At 41.1% G+C, this 24952-nt stretch overlaps 1 protein-coding gene across 2 annotated transcripts in view; it reads right to left on the bottom strand.

The window, feature by feature from the left end:
- SND1 (staphylococcal nuclease and tudor domain containing 1) overlaps positions 1-24952 on the bottom strand; it is an 876127-nt gene that overhangs the window by 555596 nt on the left and 295579 nt on the right. The window lies entirely within an intron of this gene.

Below are 24952 nucleotides of genomic sequence, written 5' to 3'. Positions count from 1 at the left end.
GAAAAAAAATGGCAATGCTTAGAGGCCTGGTGTTTTGAAAAAAAAGTTAACATTTAATTAGCTATAGTAATAAAATCCTAAATTCTTAACCAGCTGTATCTGAACAGAACAATCTGAATATAATAAGAAATGTACTGTAATGATGATTCCATTATTAAAACTGAACTTCCACTACAGTAAAAATGACTGCCTCCTATTTTAGACCATAGGATGAACAAACTTGTACAGTATTTAGATTGTAAAAAAAAAATAGTACATCACATGCTAAAAACACAGAAAAATCCAGACAAAAGGAGACCTTTAGCAAAGTTAGTGTTTGCAAGTTTCTAGATGTCCTCAGAAACTTATGTGGTAGTTTATCATTACTGTGCGATACTTACAAACATACAGCCAAGTATGACTCCTCCTTAGCATCTACAATATATCACTGCAGTGAAAAACTTCATATTTCGCCATAGTAGTTGTGACTTCCTCAGAGGGGAATATTTATACATGACACGTGCTAACAAATAATAATTAGCATTCAACAAAATGGTTGAAATAGACTTATAAAGTCTTTCCTGTATTGCAAGTATGGGTGTCAAGCATCTGACTTGAATGCTCTTTTCAGAGGCAAACGCAGGTTTGCTTCTTCCCTTTTTGTGTGTGTTTGGTTGGGGGAGGAGATTGGGGAGTTGAGTGCGTGTGTAACCAGAAGGTTAATTATTTCATTTTTACATAACATACAAGTATTAGAACCAGCATTGGGCCCCACTGAGGTTTGAAAAGTTGATGGTATTCATGCTGAGAATGGCCATAACGTTTAGGGTTATACAAGACAGAGGGGCCTGCACTCTTATATCTGATTGTATTTAACACTGGCATTAGATGTGCGGAGGACCCCTAGGTAAAACCTTATATGGTGTGAGCATAAGAACGATCATTATAAGATTTAGAGACGCTAAGCATTATGGGTAACTGACAGTGATGCCCATATTATAAACAAGGGACTTTTGAAGATATTCCAGGACACATCATTACTGTACATCCGTGTCCTGGGAATGTGTTAGCGCTTACTGCGCATGTGCAAGCGATAAGTATAGTTCATGCTATGTTGTACCAACCAGTGCTTGGTACCCAGTATGCAACTAATATGGTATTAACATCCGGAAGCAAACACCCAGATTCAAGTATATATATAGGTCCCTAAACGGTAGCCATTAGCTTCTGAAAGGACTGGAGACTGCAGTAGGGTGACTGCAGTGTAAATTGAAAGATCTGGGCGTTGTGAAATGAGGGTTCCCCAGATGAACATCATCTTATCAGAGCCGTAACTACAAATTTTGGTGCCCTGTGCCAGAAAGAGCATATTTTAATTAGGATTAGCACATGCCCAAAAAGGGGACATGCTCTTGTGGGGAAGGGGCATGGACCCACAATATTACCCCCATTCAAATGATACCATACATTAGAGCAACGTTATTCATATTACACCACACAGTAGTGTCCCTTATTCACGTTATGCCACACAGTAGAGAACCTTACACATATGCCACACAGTAGAGAACCTTCCAGTCACAGGCCAGTGTTGGTGTCTCTTCCAGCACCCAACAATTATCTTCCTCTGGCTACATGCTTGCCGGTCTGCGGCTCCTCTGCTGGAGAGACATGGCATCTCTCAATTTTTCCCCGCAAACACTGTGGGAGATGGAGCACAATAGGCAGTCACTGCCTCCTCCAAAGTATTTTAATAGAAGTGCGCCCGGCAGTGAAGGAGTTGGGTGCAATGTTACTAATATGCATTGCAGCAGGCACTAGGCAGTGGGAGCACTTACAGATCACAGTGGTGATGGCCAGTTCCAACCACAGGGCACCTGCGCTCTGTGTGGCGACACCGGCGCACCACCCTAGTTACAGCCCAGCACCTACATACATACACGTGCATACATATACATGCATACAACACAATCCCTACAATACACTAAAAATAGTAGTAAATTTGAACAAAAAATAGTCAATAAAATTCAATACAACTCTTTAGTATAGACTGCTACCCCAAGTTAAGTACTTCGCCAGATCAGGATCGAAAAAATTATATGGATAGGGGAGTCTCAGGGTGTGCCAACACAGTTTGTTTATAATAGTTCAATAACGCTTATCCTGTTAAGTCTTCCAGTGTTCTTTTAGTTGTTGAAGTTGCAGGATAAGGTTATTCTTTTTGTTTCTACAATGAGACCCTCACACCAGTGTTCACACAAAAATGCAAACATCAGTTTATGTATACTTGATTCATAATTGTTTATTATGAAAAGTTAAAAGGTAACTTAAAAATAACTTTATGTCCCTCCCCTTCAGGAGTATGAGCTTTATAACAGCAAGTTAGCCCATTTTTAGTCACACTTGCATTATCACCCAACGCATTTAGTCAAATATTGACTTCTTTAGGGGTGTCAAAGTAAAAATGGGTGTCTTCTAAATCTCAGTGTAGCACAATACAATTTTAAAACTACTTAAACCTATTAATACATATTGGTTTTTCTCAGACCATTGCCATACATATGACACGGATATCATTTAGTTTACTTTTGCTGCTTAGAGCAGGGGTCTTCAACCTTGGCCCTCCAGCTGCTGTGGAACTTTACATCCCAGCATGCACTGCCACCTTTTTGATATAACAGCATGCTAAAACTATGGCAGTGCATGCTGGTATGTGTAGTTCCAGAGCAGCTGGAGGGCCAAGGTTGAAGACCCCTGGCTTAGAGAAATGCCCATTTTTAGGGAGAGGTCCAAGAGGACACAAAACTGTAAACACATTTGTTGATGATGAAATGGATGTGTGTATGTAGGAGGATGATTTCTATAGCCTCCTAAATGGTATGGAAAAGCTGGCTAAATGTGAACTAAAAAGTTGGTTTGACATTATCACTTTAGAAAAATACCTGGAGGTTGGTAGAATCCCAAGAGGGTTGAGGCTACAAAATAAACCCACACTTGGGGTGAATAATGAAGCGTTCATGACCAGTTGGAACAGTGTACTAGAGGACTGCTCAGCTAAACTAACAAATTTATTGATCATTGAACTCAAGAAAGAACTTAAAAAAAAATTAGGCAGACCTAGGTAAACTTGATACAAGTCTGTTAAAAGTTGAAAATAATGAGGCATTTAAAAGGTAACTGGAAGTGGTTAAAAAAAAAAGACAATCTTGAAAATTATATAGTAAGGAAACAGAAAATTTTTTAGAGACAAATGAAGACTACGAAAATAATAAGGTACAGAACTGGTTACCAATAATGTAGGCCCCCAAGATTACCAATATGGAAGGTCTAGAGTAAGGAGTGAAAGAGTATAATTGGGAAAACTCTAGACATCAATCCACTATATACCAAGATAATACCAATTGGCGAAATGTAAAAATAAACTGTAGTTGGAATTCATCAAACCAGTCCCCACAACATCAAAGATATAAAATCCAAAGAAGCAGTTTTCCAACTACAAAAAACAGATTTGAGGTATAAGAATCACCTCCCTCTTCTCCTAAATTACCCCAAAGACAGCATTTTTTAGGGGAGAGAAAAGAGAAGCAACTCCCACACACCCAAAGGAGGGAAGAACTTTACCGAAAGCTAGATTCACCACAAGGGATAAAAAGAAGGCTGTATACTGGAGAAGACAAAAGAGGGGCAATGGGAGTGTTTCAAAAGAAGAGAAAAGCACATTTCAATGTACAAGACAGCATCAGAAAAGAATTTTCAATGTCTCAAAGACACAGCTATATCTGACCCACAGACCAAAGTACTAGGAAAGGGGGTAAAGTTAGCACCAGATTTACAGGTTAACAAGTTTCACTTATCCGTAGACCTAAATTTGTTAAAAATTTAACGCTACAGAGATGTTTAAAAATCCAACCCCCGAAATGGCCTATGAACCTAAACAAAAACCTAGTTTCCCGCCCTTCTAAAAATTATCCTGTCGAATCAAGGGAGAGTCACATCGACATATTCTATGACTCGGTAAGGGAGGATCTTAGAAAAATAAAAGTAGACTTTGATAAATGCAATTGCAACTTAAACCCCACAGAAAAAAAAGCAGTAAAGCAACTAAAGTCTGATGAAATGTTGGTCATTAAGCTGGCTGACAAAAAGGGGGGGGGGGAAAAACAGCCGTAGTTAAAGATAGGAACTAATATCTAATGGAAGCATACAAGATCATAGGAGATGGAACCACTTATGAGAAACTAACTGGAAACCCTACAAAAGCCTATCAAGTGGAACTGTTCACCTTACTAAATAAAGCCAAAAGAGAGGGTAATATATGTGACAGAGTAAGAATATCTATATATGAAAAAAAAACATATTTCCATATTTTACCATATTCCAAAAGTTCACAAAAGTAGAGACTTCCCCCCCGGAAGACCTATTATATCAGGAATAGATTGAATAACAGCCAACCTGCCCCACTTCACAGACCTAAAGCTACAACCCTACATAAAATCTTTAAAGGTCATACTTGAAAGACTCCACACGTCTACTAAGAGAACTCAAAGATATGAATTGGAATCCTACTTTTTAAATGGATGACAATTGACGTACAAGCATTATACTCTTCTATCCCACATAAAAAAAAGATTACAAGCAGTAGAAAACAATATTAAACCAGGAAAGAGTTTATATTAAATAGCAATAAGTTTATACTTTAACACAATTTCTTTAAGTTGGAAGAGTTTTTTCTCCAAAAACAAGGGACGGCCATGGGTTCAAAGTTTACCACAGCACATGCAAACATCTTTATGGGGGAGTGTGAACAGGAGTTCATAGATAATCAAAACCATGAGGTATATAAGTTTTCATCATCATTATATTGATGATGTATTAATATGGACAAGAGATCCTTTAAGTGTTGAAAAGTGTTTTATATTTATATATATATATATATATATATATATATATCTTATATCAATGTGAATGACTATAACTTTAAATTTACTTATAAATGCCATGATAGCAATATTGAATTTTTGGACATCCAATTAGAAGGACATGGAAACAGCAGTATTGTAACTTCAACTTACTTTAAAGAAACAGATGCCAATAGCTATATCCCTTCAAAAAGCTGTCATCAACCTAGCTGGAAAAACAATGTCCCATATGCCCAGTTCCTCAGATTGAGGAAGAATTGCAGTGAATATAGATCAATTTTGGAAGCAATCTCAAATATTAGTAGAAAGATTTTTGGAAAGAGGGTATTAAAAAAAAAAAAAAAAAAAAAAAGATTATAGAGGAAGCTAGAAGACAGGCCTAAGCAAAAGATAGAACTGAATTATTAAAGATAAAATCTACAGTAACAATTGAACATACTGAAGGGAGACCATTTATAACACAATACAACAAGGAAAATGAAAAGATAAAAAAAACATTGGAATATATTAAGACAGTGGTTCTCAAACTCGGTCCTCATGACCCCACACAGTTCTCTTTTTACAGGTTGCCTAGCAGGTGCATTCGTTACTCACTGATACGTTTTAAAAGATCAACAGGTGCAGCTAACCATTTCACTTGTAATTATGTGAGGAGACCTGCAAAACATGCATTGTTTGGGGTCCTGAGGACCGGGTTTGAGAACCTGTGTATTAAGAGATCCGATGTTGGGACCCCATCTCCCAAAGAAACCAAAGTTGACCTTCAGAAAAGCAACCAATATAAAAAGTATTTTAGCTCCAAGCATGCTACATCCAGTGGAAAAAAGTCTGAAGCAACCAGAGGTCAACTTCTTAAGCAAGAAGTCAGGCTGCTATCCCTGTAATAGGTGTATTTGTTGTAAACACATGGAAAAACAACCAGTTATCTGGGATGAAGACAATAAAAGAAACATGGATTTTAAAGATATAGCAAACTGCAACTCGAACTATGTCATCTATAGGATTACTTGTGGTTGTGGACTACACTATGTAGAAAAAAACAAAAGTAGTATCAAACTTCGCATACAAGAGCATTTAAGGAATCTAAAAAATAAAATCAGAACACAGTCTTCTAAGACACCATTTAAAACATCACAATTCAGATGTGAGCGATATTAAATTCACCAAACAAACATATTAGGGAAGACCCAGGAAGGGGGGGGGGGGGGGGGAGTAGAGCTTTACAACTGTCTAAAAGGGAGACGTACTGGATCTATACTCTAAACTCAATATCACATAGTGGTCTACATGAAGGTATTGATATTGTGTAATTTCTGGATAAGTGATTAAGTGTATTGTTTATCCTGCTAAGTAATATTGTGAAATATTTGTTAACTACCATTATCATCTGAAATTAAAGTATTGTTATTGTGTCACCTACTGTGTCATTTTTGGATACATGACTATCTTATACTGTATTATTTATATCCTTCAAAATAATATTGTGAATTATTGGTTAATTATTGGACTCCAGTTGTTATACAAATATCAAATGCTGAAATAAGGTGGAGGTTTATTGGGGGGAATGCAGAGTTTAAATTAACTTTGCAGGGTTTCCACAATTCCATCCCACATTATATTCAGAATTAAAATGTAAGCCCTTATCGAATTTTATAAGATAAACATAAAGTGAGGTGAAACCAGTTTAATTAAATCAAAAGAACATTCCCAAACAAAAAGGTAAAAATGAGCAGCATTTATATTTTTAATATTGTATAAGTACCCAAACATTATGTATGAGTGTAGATTATATCAAAGTACACGTCCCCAAACCCTAGCTATAAGTGTAGGTTATGTCCTCTGATATAAGAAAGTTTAGCACTTATGAGAATACATAAAATAAACCGAAGTAATGTTAAGTACTGTAGAATCACAAATAAATGAGAACACATTGTATTATATGTTTCCAAACACCAAGTTCAAATATATCAAATATGGAACACATTTTTATTTAACACTATTTAATATATCCCCAGACAAAGTAACTTAAATCTCTAGACACTAAATTTACGGCTCCCAGACACAAATTATAAATGCAAGTGTTTGAGAACACATACAATGATGTAAATATATTTATGAGAACACAGATTGAATATAAGTGTATAAAAAAAAAAAGACATGATGATGTCACTAGCCACCCAGTCTTAATAAAGAAAAAAAAATGGTGGGAACTAAATGGGAGGCTTGAACACATTCAGGAAATGGTATCAACCACACCTGGAATGCAAATTGGTTTAACTTCTAAAATAGATATTAACAATGATTGTTTCACATCACAAAAAAAATATATATATAGAACAAAAAAGGCTGCGGCACTCTGAGACTTGTAGCAAGATAAATATATTAAATAGTGTCACATGAAGCAAACCAACGTTTCGGATCGATAAGCCCCGTTGTCAAGGTGTGAACAAGGGGCTTATCGCTCCGAAACGTTGGTTTGTTTCATGTGACACTATTTAATATATTTATCTTGCTACAAGTCTCAGAGTGCCGCAGCCTTTTTTGTTCTAGAATTTCAGCGTTCGCTGAGGGCACCGGAGCAAGTTATTTGTTTTATGAAGGAGTGCCGGACCAAACCTCCTTGCGTGTGTGTGTGTGTATATATGTATATATATATATATATATACACACACACATATATACACACACACACGAATGTGCTAGAAGGGGCAAATAGAGATCGCGAAAGATAGTGAAACCTTATAGGAAGTTAAAAGAGAAAGCATTGATACAAACAGGAAGTGATTTAATGGGGTATAGGGATAAAAGGGAAAACTCTAGCAGTATAGTTCATTCACTGCCTAACAAGGGAACTGAGCACACATGCTGAGAATAGTCATCTTCACTGGATTGAGTAATACCATACTAACCACCATTTACAAATATAAGCGATTAATACTTATTTATACTAAGGACAATATTGTTAATAATAGGTACAGCTGAGGAATATCAATTCAAAACCATTGCCTCAATATGAAACACTCATTGGAAATTAAGTAAACTTATTTTGGAGTTTATTTTGCAGTCTTGTAATCAACTAATATTGTTAACTAAAAAGCTGACCGTATTACTATTGGAGCTGAATGTGTATTCTGAATGAGATGGATGTATGGAGTGAGAAGGATGTTGCAACCCAGTGGGATTGTTGTGACCGAATAGGAAGATTGTGGGTACTGAGTGGGATGTGTGTGCCACACAATTGCTCAGACCTCAGTTGCTTAGACTGCATGTGTGTATTCCAATGAGCACACAATTCTGTGAATTAGCAGATCAACCATTTTGTGAGTGACAGCAATCTCACACTGAGTGATGAATCTGCAGTTAACCACAGGGTTTGATGGCATACCATATCTGTTTTACGCAAGGAACATGTTCATTAAAGGAATCAGCCTTAATGATCAGAATTTGATTGATTTGCAAGTTTGAGTGGTAGAAATTCAGAAGGTTTTGAGAAACTTCAGATCATGTCTAAGAAACCTTAATGAGACATGTGAAACTAAGGTTTTTTTTGTCTATGGAAAATATATATATACATATACACACACAAATATATATATATATATATATATATATATATATATATATATACACACACACACACACACATACACACACACAACTCATTAGGGTCCACACTTACAATGTCGTACATAACATGCTGGGGTGACTACCCAAATGAGGACAGAAAAAATCCTCGTGAATCCAGAGAAAACAGTCACATGGGTGCACTCACCAGTCTTCAAAAAGGTATAGTTTAATCCATCTTCTTAAATCCGTACGGCAGGATGGACACATGTGTTTGCATATTGACACACCAGATAGCGTACTTTGTCCACGTAGTAGGTAAGATTGCATACCTTTCATTTTATTTATGTAGGTGCTGGTAATTATGTTTGTGTATATGTGTATTAGAGCGCCTGATTGGTTCTCATTTTAGAATGATGGGTGTTGTAATTAATGAAGGTGGAGGGTCTGTATGGACACTTAGGGTATATAAGAGTATTGACAGCACCTCCAAAAGGTATCTTGACAAAGGTCCAAGCCTAGGACCAAAATGTCAATGCTACAATGTATGTACGTATTTAAGAAGATGAATTAAACTATACGTTTTTCAAGACTGGAGAGTGTAAACCTGTGACTGATTCTTTCTCTTTCTCCACCCCGAAAGGTGGGTTAGGGTTGGGGGGGGTTAGGAATAGTAAACTCACCTCCGCTGTTGGGATCTTCTCCAGCGGGCTGCCGGCGTCGGCATTTGAACCGCCGGGCTCCTGTCCGGCAGTCAAACATACTGATTCCATCTGGGGAGCAGAAGAAGAACCTAGCTCCGCCCTGGACATATTGGTCTCATTATGCACTGGATAACTTTATTAATAATAAACCCTATTGATGGGTTATAGCAGTTAAACCCTAGAGCTGCGTACACACTAGATGATTATTTGAACGATTTGGCTGATTCTGGCGCATCGGTATGTCAGATTGTTCAAAGAATCAAGTGTGCACGCACTATGTCACTGATGATGCGCACTCCCACAGGTCGTCAGCGACATCCTCAGTCGGCCCTACATGCAGGTCCGACGGGGTATGTCATTAGTGAGGGCCATGCTGCCGCATTAGCAAGTGTGTTATGCACTTGCTGATGCCGTGTCCCGTCGCTGCCGATGTCAAGCTGGGTACACATCATCTAGTGTGTACCCAGCATTACATTGCATGTTTTCCCAGATCTCCTAGTTGGTGCTCCAGTGTAATCATCACTAACACATGTTAAAAGATCCACAGGTGGTGCTAATTATTTCATTTGTGATACTGAGAAGATGCAGCACTAGTAAAATTTTAATATATACTATTTATATTGTGGTCATGGTGTTGGCTTGGGAGGGCCACACTGTGAACCCCCCCCCCTCCCCCCTCCTCCTGAATTTGCCTATGCAGCCTAGGGATCACCCCCTGCTGCTGGCTGTTCTTCTTGCAGAACTGTAAAGTCCTGTAAGAAGTGGAAGAATTATTTATTTTTAATAAGTATGTGTGGTTTTTTAAACAGCAAAAATTTATTTTTCCCCAAAACGTTTATAAAATCTAATTATGTAAACGAGAGTCTGCATTTTTGTTACAAAAAATATACTGAATCAGGTTTAAAAATAGCTCTTATTTAAATAAACAAACATTTTTGGGGACATTTTTGGAAAATCTTTTGGCCAGTTAGGTGGTAAAGGATTAAATTTTTTAAAACTATTATTTGAATCAACAAGAACCTGGTAAAAAAATATATTTATCACCATTAGCTGATGTCAGTCATGAGTTCTAACATTAGGGGTACTGTGTCAGAAATGACCTGGATTTTAATAATTCCAGATAAATTATAAAGGACAAACCAATTATCAAATGACTATTTTACTGCCATCAGGGTTGCACTAAAACAAAATGGGGGGTGGAGAGCCCTAGGGCACTTCTTTCTCTGGGTGTCTAATTGTACCTTGGATTTCCCCCCCCCCCCCCCCCCACAACTTGCCATCCAAAAGCGGCTATGTGTGCAGCCACACATCGCTTTCATTTCTCCAAATAATATCTAAATTGTAATATTTCTGAGAGCACTACAGATTCTGGACAAACGGTGGTTCTCTATATTACGAAGTGTGATTTGCATAGCAGTTAATAAAAAATTATGTGATTTCCATTTCCATCCTACATGACTACTACTCACCCTCAGGCAAAATCATCTGTGTATTTAAATGTACATGATTGCATGACTTGCTTGTAATTGGTATTACTTGTTCTGGGGGGATGTAGTCAGCATCCCGGAGTGCAGTATGCCGATGGTCTAAATACTGGCGCTGGAATCCCAACAGCAGTGGCGGTTCTAGAGGCGGGGAAGCAGGGCTATTGCCAGAGGCCCTACGGCCTGAGGGCACGGCCGCAGTCATCCCTAGAACCAACACAATACTGTCCATGTCCCATGACGACTGCCCAATTGCCGCCGCCATTACCCGATGCTGCCGTTACGATTTAAGCCCTGGGGGCCGTCAGTTGCCTGTGGCTGCACACGGCAAATACATACATGGCACAGGCGATCCCAGGAAATGGCCGGCATCAGCATCTGAGTGTCTTTAATAAGACACTCAGCTGAGCAGCACTGTGTTGGGGGTGGGGCTGCCTGATGACTCTTCAGATCTCTCAGCCAGTGGTCCGAGGTATCATCATAAAGTAGCCCTGCCCCACCCCAGTACTCTATGTCCTGCCTAGCTGTAGCCGGGAGGGGGAGGAGAGTATGGAAATTCAGTGCAGGCAGTGAGGGGTGCCGCAGCCGCAAGAGGTGGTGGGATTAGGTTATTTTCGGCTATGCTATTTTGCTATGGTATTAGGAGGAGGGGAATGGGAACACAAGGGGGAAGGGGAGCCCTGTGTGGGTTCTGTATGGGAAAAGGTGAGCCCTGTGTGGGTTCTGGATGGGAAAAGGAGGAGCGCAGTGTGGGATGTGGATAGAAGGGGAGCACAATGCGGGATGTGGATAGAAGGGGAGCACAGTGCGGGATGTGGATAGAAGGGGAGCACAGTGCGGGATGTGGATAGAAGGGGAGCACAGTGCGGGATGTGGATAGAAGGGGAGCACAGTGCGGGATGTGGATAGAAGGGGAGCACAGTGCGGGATGTGGATAGGGGAAGGGGAGCACAGTGCGGGAGGTGGATAGGGGAAGGGGAGCACAGTATGGAATGGGGAAGGAAAGCACAGTGTGGGATGTGGAAGGGAAGCACAGTGTGGGATGTGGACAAGGGAAGGGGAGCTAATGTGAATTGGTACTATTCTGCGGCCACGCCCCTTCCCCCATTAAGCCATGCCCCTATATTTTCAACATGGCGCACTGTCCCTCTTTCAGATAAGAGGGCGCCCTGAGCACCACAATGTCTAGAACCGGCCCTGCCCGACAGCATCGGGATCCCAGCTCCAGAATCACGACTGACGGCAACCTGAAGGTAAGTATCAGGGGTGACAGAAGGGTTAGGTTTAGGCATTAGGGGGAGGGTTAAATTTAGGCACAAAGGGGGGGGGAGGGGGAGGTTTAGGGGGGGTTAGGTTTAGGCACAGAGGGGGAAGGTTAGGTTCAGGCAGGGTAAGGAGTTAAGAGGGTAAGGAGTTAGGGGTAGTATACTTACCTATGGGTGTCGGGAAGCCGCTGTCTGTATTCTGACCGGCGGCCGGGAACCCATACCCAGCCCGTTCTGGGGATATCCTTGAGAAAAGTAGTTTCTTGAGCATGTGTTTACTAAACACAGTGCAATATATCTGCTTTGATCAGCTGACCATTTGATATCAGCTGTAGTTTGTCATAATCATATTTCTTTAGAATCAGTGGTCAGCTGGCAGTGGATAATACTAAGTGTGGAAATTACAAAGTGTGATTTGCATAACAGTTAATCAAACAGTTGATCAAACATTGATCATTACCTGAAACCAGGTAACTAAATTATAGGAGCCTAATCATCATCGGGGGCCATATGGTGATTAAGTGATGATCCCGCTGCGAGGGATACTTCAGTATCCAATTCACAGCGGGGTAAACTTTACCCCAGAGCAATTTATCATTGCTTCGGTGCGGGGACAGCTGCTCTGAAAAGCAGCTATACCCGCAGATTGTAGCACAGCTATTTCTGTAGCTGGGTTACTTACCTCTATCCCATCGCACAGCTACGCATGCGTGACACGAGGTTACACTTCCGCAAAGCCGCCGAGTAGGTAGTGAGGTGGTGGCGGAGGGATTCGCTCAGATCCCTTTTTGCACCCCGAAACACCTTCCCATAGGAAGGAGTGGGGATCCGAGAACAAGCTGCATTTGAAGATGGCGCTTGTTCTCACAAGCAAACTCTGAAAGCTTTTAGTTTTCGGAGTTTGCTGAATATCAGGGGACCCCTAATGATGAATGGCCCGGTAATCTAAATATGCGGAAACTGGAGTTAAAGTTGTCCTAGAGAAGTGGTGGAACTCACCCCCCACCTCCCTATGCACTGCCCCCCAGTGGTGGCAGTGCCGCTTATCCAGTGCCCCCAGTGGTGGCAGTGCCCCCTATGCAGTGCCCTAATAGTAATTTCCCCTTTAGAAGAAATGCCCCCTGTAATAGTGCCATGCACACACACAAAAAAAAAAAAAAAGTACTTACCTTAAGCCCTTCTGCTCTTGTGTTTGCTGCAGTCCGGGTCCGCCTGGCTGCTCATCGGAACTATGGGAGAGAGAAGTCATGACATCGCTCCCATAGTGCACACTGCAGGAACCAGAACTCGGAGCTCAGGAGTGTACTCCAGCCTCCGGCTGCCGCTAGCGCTACGGGGAAGGAGCCGGGCGACCGCTGGTAACAAAATCTCAGCTGGTGCCCGGAAAATGGAGCCTCCCTGCGGCGCCGGGCTGAGGTGGGCTAGAGGAGGCAGAACTGGTTCAGTCTCCAAATGGAAGTGACGGAACGCAGTTCAACCCTGTTCCGGCCAACTTTAACCCCCTGTTACCGAACCATTTATAGTTTGTTGAATAGGCCCCATTGTCATTGTTTTTTGTAATGTTTGAACATGGTTAAGACTAAGAGGTGCAGTAACAAAACTTAGAGCTATGTGTGCACATACTGTATTAGGATCTTAGTATTGCAATTAGTTCTGACATTTTGCCTCCTGACAGGGATTATCTGAATAGTGTTGCTATCACAGAGTCATATCCTGGATACTCTCCCCAGCTGGACCTCGGTAACCTGACCGCGAGCATCTGTCCACGTACCCTTACCCCCACCCTAACACTAATCCCCAAACACATTTAACCTCCTACCCTAAGAAACCCCTAACCCTAATACTAACTCCCTAGCACTAACCCCTAACTCTAATACCCTAACACTAATACCCTAACAACCCTTAACCCCTAACATACCTTAACCGCTGATCCATTCCGAACCCTAAAAGGACAGACTAGATATGCCAAATGGTTCTCATCTGCCATCAAATTCTATGTTTCTAAAGTCAAATGGTCCCAATCAGTATTCACAAGAAGCCTATCAATTCAATAGGAACTAGCAGCGTGCCATGAGGGACTGTGTGATCCATGCCTTACTAATGTCATTAGATCACAGTGAAATGATCAGCAGAATAATGGCCACATCAATGTAGGTGACGGATATACTTTTTGCTACATGTATGTGTTTCATTACAATGACATGTATATTTATAAAGGTCACATTTTTAGTTGTCAAAAAGGAAAAAAATCCAGAGCCATATATTCATGAACTGTAATCACTGCTGCAGGGAGCTGTGCACGTGTGGCTTGTTCTCTAATCGTAAGCATTAATAATCTGCTACAGCTAATTCACAAGAAAATGGTCTCCAATTACTGGAGTGCAGCACTTGTAAAGGCTGGGAAGGGGTTAGGATACATTTTGTATCTCCTCTGAAGCCATCCTTTAAATTTTAACTGTGTGTAAATGCAGCATGGGATTTAGTCTGTGCCAGCCCAGCACAAGGTTCACTGAGCAAAAGTAATTATCCACAACATACTTTTGACATTTCAGAATTCTATTTGTTTCACATTCCCACACCTTTCAGCTGGCAGGGCCGGCTTCCACAAATGGAGAGACACAGAGGGGAACAAACGGGAAAATGTCTGCATTGATTCAAACAAGGCAAACTGCTTCCCAAAGGGACACTGTCCACTCTCCTTAAAGAAGAATGCTTTTGAATAAAAAATCTGGCTACCTAAATGAAAAGACACAGGGTTCAGAAAACACTTGAGGAGATTTATCACGAGGAGAGACTGCAGCCATAAATCATAAGGAGATTCTGTGTGACACCCACCTCTGAAGAGAATCTCCAAAATGAGAAATCTGGACAGGCTGTGGGTGTCATGGGAAATATAGGCACATCTCACGGTTCCAGTGGGTTGTGCCAGTCACACAGAGGGCTGAATACATTGTAGCATAAGACACAATGTGATAAGGAGACCTTTACTGCAGTAAGAAATAAGGCTTTTACAGTCACATATGCTGAGACTCCAGTGACTGGAACTGCATGCTGAATAAATAGCACTGACAGGTGGATTAAAAACAAACCTATATATTGCTACCATAATAATTACGTAATAGTGCAATACAGCATAAGATAGATAGAAAAATTATACTGATTTAGAAATTAGAACATTTGTGAAAGGAGAAACATTTGTTGATTACCACTAATGAAATTGGTATTCTTGTTGGACAAAATTGTTGCAAAGTGCTGCCACAGCAGTTCAAAGCATAATTACTTTGGCACAATGGATTTGCACATAGTGGCTATGTACAGTACATCAATGCTATTAAGGTGACACCTTCACTATAAGTCAGACAATTCCTATTACTTTGTTTATGTGGAACTTCATGCAAATAAAATGTTTTAAAGGAGGGAATTCAATTAGCCTTGGTAACTTACGGTGGGCTAACTGATCCCATGAGAGAAGCAGCCCGCAGTCTGCACTTAACAGGGATTTTTTTTCTCAGGTCTGCTCAGACCCGAAAAAAAATTCCTGTTAAAGAGCGTGTTAACGGGTGCCGCTACCCTGTTCACGCATACATCCGGGAACTTATCACGGATTCTACGTATTAACTCCTGACTGTTAACACGTTAAATTTAACGGCCGTTAAAAAGGGACTCGGGTGAAAAAGGGGCTGGAATTGAATAGCCCCAGATGTTCAAGCCAGAGGCCACCACCCTTTTTCACCCCCGTTAAATTAAGATGGCTAATTGAATTCGGCCCTAAACCGCTTTCCTAGTGTACAACCTTTCTTTATTACCGTATGCACACACTTCTCAAACTGTGTTCCGACACCTTAGTGTGTAGTGAGTGGGTGTCTGGTGTGTTACACACAATGGGGCAGATGTATGAAGCTGTGGAAAGTGATAAAGTGCAGAGTGATAAATGACCAACCAATCCGCTCCCACCAGTCATTTTTCAAACACAGCCTGTAACATGACAGTTGTGAGCTGATTGGTTGGTCGTTTATCACTCTGCACTTTATCACTTTCCAGAGCTTCATACATCTGCCCCAATGACAGCAATGCAAAAGGTGGGTCCCATGTAAATACGTGCTCCGGCCAATCAGCAGAGCAAGAAGAGGAGTGTGCTCTCCCGCTCCCCCTCTGTTTCACAGGGTACTACACTGGAACGCCATGCTGAATAAATAGCACTGACAGGATACTACATTGGCATCTGGAAAACCTGCAGCTGTCTGTTGCTGCATCTTGGGCATATTAAAAAAAAAAATGTACCATCTGCTCCCGGGCTTCCAGCAGCATCAGAGGAGCTGGGGGTAGGTGAAACAGTGCAGACACCTTAGCATCATGACGTCTGTCACGGAGTGGAGCTGGGTGGGGTTTGTAAGATTGGTAGGGTTAGGAGTGTTATATGAGAAGAACTGCTGGGAGAGTGTGCTTTACTCGGGTATGTCTAGCAAATTTTATTGTACAATATTTATTTCTAGATCTTTAAAATGTTGTGTCACGTATGTGGGTGTAACAGAGTGCATCACAGCAGAAACAAGTTTGAGACCCACTGCAGTAAGCAGGGTAAAAAGGACAGTTTGGACTTCATATGAGCTTTCTTGTACAAATATTTCTTGTAATATTTCTAGCGGACTACAACGTTTAAACTAGGTACACACTAGACGATTTTTCTAACGATTTGTCGTTTTCCGATGTATCGGAACAATAAATCGTCCAGTGTGTGCACACTATGCACGCTCCAGCGGCGTCGTTTGTCGCATCTTCAGATCTGCTGAACATTCTGCTCAATCTGAATATGTGACTGACTACCCCATGCATTTGGAGGCGGAACAACGTATCATGCGGTTGTTCACTAGATCAAGTGGTGTGTATGGACCGCACGATCTATCGTTAATCGCATCTTCTGTCGGCCGGGTACACAGGTCGTATAGTGTGTACCCGGTTTAACTCTTCTTACAGACTACTTCTGGCATTATGTTGCCAGTCTCTTAAGTAGTACAGGTGTTATGCATACATTTTTCAAATGTGCCTGACTGCTAGTTTTTTCTTAGATGCATCCAAAAGGTGGTTTAAATAGGCAAACAATCAGCAGTATGGCATAGCAGTCTAAACTAGATCCCAACCTTTGTGGTACATACTTTTACAGATGTCATTAGATGTTTGTTACAAACCAATTTTAAGACAAAGCCAGAATCACAAATATCCATGTATTCAACCAAATTTTAGTAACCCTTAGTTGAATCATTAAAAGAAGCATTTTTAGGACATGCAGGTAGCACCAAGAGAAAATCTGGGCAGTGTCTATGACTATGGATAAATGGTAATTATGCAGACACTACATGGATTCTGCCCACCTGTCACTAGTACAATGAGCAAGCAGTGAATGACACCACCATTCTGGCTCCATAGATAAACATTGGATTCCCATGTCACGGTTTAGGTGTCCATAGTATCCCCTTGCTGAGATAGCGTCTAATTCAGCGTTGTACGCCACGTCTATTTTCGCAGTTAGCCGATTATCGGTAATCTGCACATGCATCCAAGTCGTACTGCGCATGCTTCAAGGTACATAAGCGTAGTCGCTTGCAGCTACAATTTACTCACAATGTGATCAACAGAGCGCTTGGGGGAGGTAACTGTAGTGTTGGCAAAGAACGATGACGTGTCATGACAGCTTCGGGGGAGTGTCACATCCTGCGTCTGCAATTCCATAGACCGTAAACATGGCTCCAGCGAGTCTGTATGCACGGTCATAGAGTTACTCAGCAGACAGAGTACCGAAGTATCAGCGACTGATGCTGCATCTTTGTACTCAGATGCTTGGATCTTCGAAGCTGCAGGTGGGCACCGGAGACATTTGCATATTTTCGCACACACTGCGTACACACATGCAGCAGCAGTGGCATTAGTGTATAACACTGAACAGGACCGTAACTAGGGTAGTGCGACCAGTGCCATGGCACAGGGCACCACAGGGCAGGGGGCGCTGTTTGGGCCTGTCAATTCTCCTATCATCATTCTCACTTGTAGCTTCCTCTTCTTTTATCCCCAGCATCTCCTGGCCTCCCCTATGTCTGCCCTGGCCCTTCCCCATGAGGCTATGGTCCTTTTTCAGGCTCACTCTCTTATGTACCTATTTAAAAAATGGGGGGGCACCAATGCACTCTCTGGCAAAGGGCACCAAAACATCTAGTTACGGCTCTGACTGTGGCCTATAATTCCACTTACGGCTCAACTGTGGTTAATAACATTGTGGGCAGAGGAGAATGGAAGGGACTGTGAAACTACCGAAGGAGCTCATGTAAATGAATGCATGACCGGTGGGCTGAGTGTCAGTACAGGTTTATACAGCTAATGGAAAATTAAAAGTTACATTACAAACAAAAAGGCCCCTCAAAAACCTGTGAAAGAAACTCTTTGTAATCAGTGTGCCACTGGGTGGCGGTGGGGATTTGCAACACAGAACAGTTCCTTATACACAACACTACGTATACAAAAAAACCCTGACTTTTCAGCCCACAATGAGCCCCCACATGGGTCAGTCAGGAAGAACTTTATATAAAGTGTATAGCTAATCACTGGTCAGACTTTCTATACCCTGATCTAGAATCTCTCTGATCACAGAGGTCTCCTATTCCTCATGCAGATTTCATGCATTTTATTTTAAATGATTTGTGAATAAAAGAATTGAAACAATGTTTTTGATTTTAGTCATATAATCTGCAGGAAGTGGCCAAGCAAAGATGAGGTAGTACGAAGACACGAGTCAGAATTGTGAAACCAGATACCTTTGTACTGTATATGATGAGACAATTTTGTAAAATGTCAAAGTGACAAACTATCACCTAGATTATTATTTATTACCAGTTATTTATATAGCGCACACATATTTCGCAGCGCTTTACAGAGCATATTTGACCACTCACATCAGTCCCTGTCCCAGTGGCGCTTACAATCTATATTCCCTACCACATACACACACATACAAACTAGGGTTCATTTTCAGTGGGAGCCAATTAACTTACCAGTATATTTTTGGAATGTGGGAAAAACCGGAGAACCCAGAGGAAACCCACACAAGCACAGGGAGAATATACAAACTCTGCACAGTTAGGGCCGTGGTGGGAATCGAACCCATGACCTCAGTGCTGTGAGGCAGTAATACTAACCATTACACCATCTGTGCTGCTGCATGACTGTTTATACACTTTTCAAGTAACGATATGCAAGAAACTTATTTATAGCTGAAAATAATTCCAGTGAAGCATCATTGCATAAATTAGAGAAGCAGACAGCTCCCTAATTATTGGGTGTGGTATAAAGGTTGACAGTATAAAGGTCGACTGGTACCGAATATCGACATGGTTATTAGGATGACCATCATTCTGTAGACATGCACTTAGGTCTACAGGGTTAAATAGTCGACAGTCAAAAGGGCAACATTTAACATGTCGACACTGAAATGTTGACTTTTTATTTTAGCCTAACCCTAAACCCAACCCTTAAAATCATGAAAAACTAGGTCTAGATTTTAATGTCGACATGTTAAATGTTGACTATCATTTAATCCTGTCGACTTAAATACATATCTACAGAATGATGGTCGACCCAAGTACCATGTCAACCTTTTTATTGTCGACATTCAGAATGTGTCAAACTTTTCTCTGTTGACCTTCTGGATGTTCACATTTTTATTGTCAACCTATCAGCAGCTATCCCTATTAGTGGAAGGAACACAAGTAGTTGCCTGGTTAGGTCCTCATTCACTGAAACAGTTGAGTAACAAAGAGACCAACTCTTTTTAACACTTATATACATTATAACCTGGGAAGAATTTGAAATGGTGGCTTGTTTGTCCACATCACCCCTCAACAATCTACTACAGGGTTTGAACACAAGTAAGATGACTGATCAGCAAAATAAGCAAAATTACCAGGGGGTGATCTAGCAACCTGTGCCTCATTTTAGGCAGGTGCACTGATATGTTCAGCATATATTCATACATAGCAGGTTAGAGAAAGCTTTTCTTATGATTCACAACAGAAATATGCTTGTGGCCTGTGTTCAAATTAAAATCTCACAACAGTTCAGAGATTCTTGGGAATATTGGAGGCCATGAGAAAGCAATGCAAACTTCTTTGTAATCTGCTAGGTAATAGCTGTTACTCCTGCTTGCCACAAGTCAGTAAAATCTGCAGGTAGCAGTCTGTAACACACCTCAATGAGGGCAATTCAATGAAATGCAATGTTGAATAGCATCAGGAATTAATTCTCAGCGCTATTAAATTGGGAGCAGGGCCGTAGCTAGGGTAGTGCGGCCGGTGCCATCGCACAGAGCACCACAGGTCAGGGAGCGCTGTTTGTGCCTGTCAAATTTCTGTTAATTATCATTCTCACTTGTAGCTTCCTCTTATTTCATCCCCAGTATCTCCTGGCCTCCCCTATCTCTTCCCTGGTCCTTCCCCATGAGGCCATGTCCCTTTTTTGGGTGCATCATGTCGTTTTGAAAAATGAGGGGGGCGCCAATGCTCTTTCTGGCACAGGGCACCAAAAAGTCTAGTTACGGCTCTGATTGGGAGTGCTGTTAACCCATGACTAGAGGATTTCTGCTCACACCCTCTTGTGGTGCGAGTAGAAAACTGAATAAACTAGTGCTGCAATGCTAGTAGCGGGCTTAGGGCATGTGCTAACAGCATCGCGGCAGGCACTTAACGAGAATGGCATTTACTGCGACTAAACACCCAAAATTAGGCGCTGTAAACTGTATCACATAACTAAAGCGCAGGACGCGATGGGGACAATTGAATAGCTCAGGGCACTCACTCCCAAAGCAATTTGCATTTAATTGAATTCTCCCAATGGTTGTGTTCTCACTGCAGTACATACATAATTGAAGTACAAACCTTCACTGCCAACTACCTGTAACAATCTATTAATGTGAAAACAAGTTTCCACTCAACACACACCACCTCATTCCTTACTGTGCCCAACTCTGTTCCCCAATATTAAACTACATCTGCAACTACGCTCTAACCTTAAATGATCAACACATTATACTATCTTAATGTAAGTGCTTTGTTGCATCACTGCTAATTTGTGTAAAGTTCTTTTTTTTATTTTTATTTATTTTGATTGTGAAATAATGTACTATTGCTAGTGGAGGAATTTGTTTTACTAGCTAGACAGTCTGCCAAGAAAAGCTCCTAATCACTGTTTAAATTCTGATCTCACCAAGAGTATTACTTGGATTACAAACCGTTAATCACCACCTTACACAGTGTACAGCAGTTGTTTCCAAACTCGGTCCTCAGGACACTAACAATCCAGGTTTTAAGGCTATCCATGCTTATGCACCTGGGGATTAACAAACACCAGTCAGGTGCATAAATATTGGGACATTGACAGAATTTTCAGATTTTGGCCTCTATTCACCACCACAATGGCTTTGAAATGAAACAAACAAGATGTGCTTTAACTGCAGACTTTCAGATATAATTTGAGGGTAACTACATCCAAATCAGGTGAACGGTGTAGAAATTACAACGGTTTCTATATGTGCCTCCCACTTTTTAAGGGGCCAAAAGTAATGGGACAAACTAAACAATCCTAAATCTAACTTTCACTTTTTAATACTTTGTTGCAAATCCTTTGCAGGCAATTACAGCCTGAAGTCTGGAACGCATAGACATCACCAGACGCTGGGTTTCATCCCTGGTGATACTCTGCCACTCCTCTACTGCAAATGTCTTCAGTTCCTGCATTTTCCCTTCAGTTTTGTCTTCATCAAGTGAAATGCATGCTCAATCGGATTCAGGTCAGGGGATTGACTTGGCCATTGCATAACATTCCACTTTTTAGCCTTAAAAAACTCTTTGGTTGCTTTTGCAGTATGCTTCGGGTCATTGTCCATCTGCACTGTGAAGCGCCGTCCAATGAGTTCTGAAGCATTTGACTGAATATGAGCTAATGTTGCCCGAAACACTTCAGAATTCATTCTGCTGCTTTTGTCAGCAGTCACATCATCAATAAATACAAGGGAACCAGTTCCATTGGCAGCCATACATGCCCACGCCATGACACTACTACCACCATGCTTCACTGATGAGATGGTATGTTTTGGATCATGAGCAGTTCCTTTCCTTCTCCATGCTCTTCTCTTCCCATCACTCTGGTACAAGTTGATCTTTGTCTCATCTGTCCATAGGATGTTGTTCCAGAATTGTAATGGCTTTTTTAGATGTTGTTTGGCAAACTCTAATCTGGTCTTCCTGTTTTTGTGGCTCACCAATGGTTTACATCTTGTGGTGAACACTCTATATTCACTCTTGTGAAGTCTTTTCTTGATTGTTGACTTTGACACACATACACCTACCTCCTGGAGAATGTTCTTGATTTGGCCAACTGTTGTGAAGGGGTTTTTCTTCACCAGGGAAATAATTCTTCTGTCATCCACCACAGTTGTTTTCCGTGGTCTTCCGGGTCTTTTGGTGTTGCTGAGCTCTCCAGTGCGTTCTTTCTTTTTAAGAATGTTCCAAACAGTTGATTTGGCCACACCTAATGTTTTTGCTATCTCTCTGATGGGTTTGTTTTGATTTTTCAGCCTAATGATGGCTTGCTTCACTGACCGTGACAGCTCTTTGGATCTCATATTGAGAGTCGACAGCAACTGATTCCAAATGCAAATGTCACACCTAGAATCAACTCCAGATCTTTTACCTGCTTAATTGATAATGAAATAACGAGGGACTAGCTCACACCTGTCCATAAAATAGCTTTTGAGTTGATAGTCCCATTACTTTTGGCCCCTTAAAAAGTGGGAGGCACATATAGAAACCGTTGTAATTCCTACACCGTTCACCTGATTTGGATGTAATTACCCTCAAATTAAATCTGAAAGTCTGCAGTTAAAGCACATCTTGTTTGTTTCATTTCAAAGCCATTGTGGTGGTGAATAGAGGCCAAAATATGAAAATTCTGTCAATGTCCCAATATTTATGCACCTGACTGTAGGTCAATTTCATTTAACGATCTGTGCTCAAGCATAGATATAATTAAAACCTTGATTGGTGCCTTGAGGACAGGGTTTGGGAACCAAACTGTGTACACTAATACCCTTTCTTACACTGGCCAAATAACCCGGGGTTAATGTAATGTCAACCTGGGTAGAGGTTCAGTGTAAAAAGGTGCCAGGGTTGGATTCCTAGATCACGTGACACAGCAATCCAATCCAGCTAGCGAGCAGGGTTTAACACGGGAACCACCCGTGAAACAAGCAACCAGCCTGCGGTGTAAACTGATCTCAAGCAGCTGTGACATGGCTTGAAACCCCTGTTCAGTGACCCGGGTTTCAGGTGTAAAAGGGGTATAAATATTTATTTACTTTATTCTAGGTACACTAGCACCATAAGAGATATGGCATCTAACTTATTATAAGCAAACTTAAAATAAAATCAAATGTAAGAATGACCATGCAAGCCACGCCAATCACTGGGAACTCAGAGGCACATTAATGCTTCCATGACGTGTTCTTATTAGACAGCAGTGGCATCATAAGGGGGGTGCAGGCTGCACCCGGGTATCACCCGCCGAGGGGTGACACCAAAGTTCCAACTCCTCCTCTATGACAGGAGCCTGGTGCTGCACTGTATCATTATGTGCAGCACTCATGTGAGGGAGCCAGCACTGCACACAGACTGGTCCCCAAGGGCAGTCCGCATCTCCAGGACACCCGGAGTGACTAAAAACGAGGGTTCGGGCTGCAAGGACATGCCCCTACACCACAAGGCCACACCCCTTGTTTGCCGGGCGCACTACAATCATGTCACCACGTGGAGGGATGTCACTGGTAGACAGGCTGCATTGTTATTTATAATGGAATAGCTTCAAATAAAAATGGCATGCTCACCTGTATGCCTACAGCAGGTGCTTTGCTTTAAAAATTAAAATCTCAATGGCAGCGCTGCCCATTTTTTAAGGAATGGGTGGATGGTAAAAGTGCAGCCACCCGAAGGAGGATTTTCCAGAGTCCCCAATTTTTGAAAGAGTATAATAACGGGAAATAATTTGCTTTGTCTATGTATTCATAGAAACATAGAATTTCACGAAAGATGAGAACCACTTGACCCATCTAGTCTGCCCTTTTTTACCTTTTGGTAACCTCAACCCTATGCGATCTCAGTTCTTTGTAAGGATATTCATAGAAACATTTCAATACAAATATCGGCTACTCCACCATCCACTAACCAAATACACCAAACTTCTGTTTCGTACATTTTGGCAACAAAAATTGTGTTGATTTCCATGGACTGAAAAATGCAAATTCTTCTGCGGATAAAAGCACTTCACTCCTAAATCAAATACTGAAGGACTCTAGCATTTTATCAAGTAAAACATGATGATCGTAAGTATTAAACAAATATCTGAGTGTCACTAGTAAACATCAATACAATAAGAATCCAATCTAGTCAAATGAAAGGGTCCTCTATTTCCAGCAACGTGTTAGAGGTCATCTGATCTTTTCTTAACAGCCTATTTAGGAAATGTTAAACACAAAATTACTACCAATTATATCTCAGGACTTTACAGGCATGAAGACAGTGGTGTGCATTATATCGGCTTGAGTACAACCTTTTGTGCAATTAATCATTGTGAAAAAAGCATTACAGCTCTTAGGTTCATAATTAAACAATGAAATACAAGAGACTCAATAGACAACATTTTAAAGGGCAATTACAAATAGTTCAAGGGGAGGTGGAAGGTTTGAAATAAACTGAAAATGAGCTAACCTTCCACCCCTGCTGTTTGTAAGAGTTGTGGAGATCTAGAAACCAGACAGTAGTATCAATACTCATCTTTAGGAAAAGAGGTAACCATAGCAATTGCTGCATTCAAACCTCAGATACAGCTCTGGATGTGGGCTAACCAACTCCTGTAAAGTCTCGCTTTCACCTTCCTGCAGGTTTTCAAAATCCATGTCAGATTGAAAGACAGCACAGAGGGTAAAATATATAGGATTCATAGCAAAA

Source organism: Taudactylus pleione, unplaced genomic scaffold (genome assembly GCF_031769625.1).
Source record: "Taudactylus pleione unplaced genomic scaffold, aTauple2 ptg000019l, whole genome shotgun sequence".
Lineage (NCBI taxonomy): Eukaryota > Metazoa > Chordata > Amphibia > Anura > Myobatrachidae > Taudactylus > Taudactylus pleione.
The sequence above is the reverse complement of the archived record's forward strand: the minus strand, read 5'-3'. Positions and strand labels throughout refer to the sequence as shown.